Source organism: Lactuca sativa, chromosome 1, assembly GCF_002870075.4.
Source record: "Lactuca sativa cultivar Salinas chromosome 1, Lsat_Salinas_v11, whole genome shotgun sequence".
Taxonomy (NCBI): domain Eukaryota; kingdom Viridiplantae; phylum Streptophyta; class Magnoliopsida; order Asterales; family Asteraceae; genus Lactuca; species Lactuca sativa.
The window spans coordinates 165,224,880-165,226,672 of record NC_056623.2 but is presented as its reverse complement, the minus strand read 5'-3'; positions in this window follow the sequence as shown (position 1 = coordinate 165,226,672).

Genomic DNA, 1,793 nt, shown 5'->3' with positions numbered 1-1,793 from the left:
AATAAACCGAATACAAAAATTTAAACACCTATTTTCTTTACACAATCCTCACCCCAGTTACACGTACAGTTATCATGGATGAGGATCAACAAGGAATCCAGTTCCATCAAGCCTTAGTGGCTCTTGGAATGTTGGAAGAAAACCCCAAGGAAGGGCAAGGGGTAGCCCCTGGCCTAGAGCATGATGAATATGCCGATACAGACTACAAATTCGATGAAAACAATGAAGACACAGGGGATGATGGCGACACAGAAGAATACCCATCTGACTCACCTCCCATCGAGGCACATCAGGATTCTCCTACACTAGCAGGAAACCCCGCTAGAAGATCCCCCACCCTGGAGGAAAAGATTGCCGCTCTCTGGCAACAACTATTTGTTGTGGAGGCATGAGCTATAGTGGCCGAACAGGAGAAGGACGAGGTCATAGGGGAGATGAACGAGATGTCACAACTGTTAGCGCAACATTTTGGGATATAATCGCACCACCGACATTTAGCAACTACTAGCATAATAATATTAGGATTTCTTGTGTAGGTTTATTATGTGATGTACTTCCGACTCTATGTTTAGTTATTATACTACTCATAGGGTCGTTATGTTGTCGGATTTTATATTCTCGTGTACTATATTCCCTTTTGGGCAAAGATTTCATGTATGAACATCGGATATTATTAGCAATATTATTGTGTGTTTTGTCGTGATGTTGTGATCTGCTATGAGACTTATTTCTTTGTTAGATGTTAAAAACATTGAAAGTTATCATGTGACAAAAACCGAATCACCGGGATAACAATGTTAAAACCTAAAATACATTGTACTCTTATCGTCGTTCTATTTCATGACAGAAGATGCTTCGAGAACGCCCAGCAATCAACAACAATCCACCACCACCACCCCCGGAGACACCAGAGATGAACTCAGCTGCCTTTCAAGTGTCTGTCTCCGCGGCGGTCACTGCTACGCTGGCCCACATCCGTAACGGTAGCAATGAGGAGGGAATAGAGACGGAGCCAATAGCTCAAACCAAGGAACTAACCAGGGTCAAACCAGGACTTGCACATACAAGGATTTCATCAATGCCAAACCTTGAACCTTTAATGGAACAGGAGGCGTGATATCCCTAACACGGTGGATAGAAAAGGCGGAATTCATGTTCGCAATTTGTGGGTGCCTAGAAGAAAACAAGGTGAAGTATGCGGCATGTACTTTTGCAGATCAAGCCCTTTAGTGGTGGAACGGGCACGTGGAGGAAATGACACTCCTAGTGGCTAGCACTATGCCATGGGAGGAACTAAAGGAAATGTTAAAGGTAGAATACTACCCGAGGGGAGAAATTCAGAAAATGGAGCAAGTGCTATGGAATTTTACAGTTCAAAACTCGGACATCGATGCTTACATCACAAGGTTCAGTGAACTGTCGCTAATGTGTCCAAGGGTGATCAGCTCAGAAGGAATGAAAATTGAAAGGTTCATTTAGGGGTTAACTGTTGGATTAATGTCTAATTCCATAACTATAATTGGTAAGACTTGACCCGACCCGGCATGGTCCATTTGGGTTGCATACCATCATGCACTTGAATGAGAGAAATAAGACACTTATGGTTATTAATATATTATAAGTTCTAGTATATTAATAATAAGAATAATAAGATTATTTAATTAGTATTGATCAAGAATTAATCTAGGATTAATTAAGTGATCAAAAGAAGACTAATTAAATATATGGGTTGATTGTGTAAATCATCCATACTTGTATAGTGGGCTAATGCTCCATGGATAATCAAGTTGGGC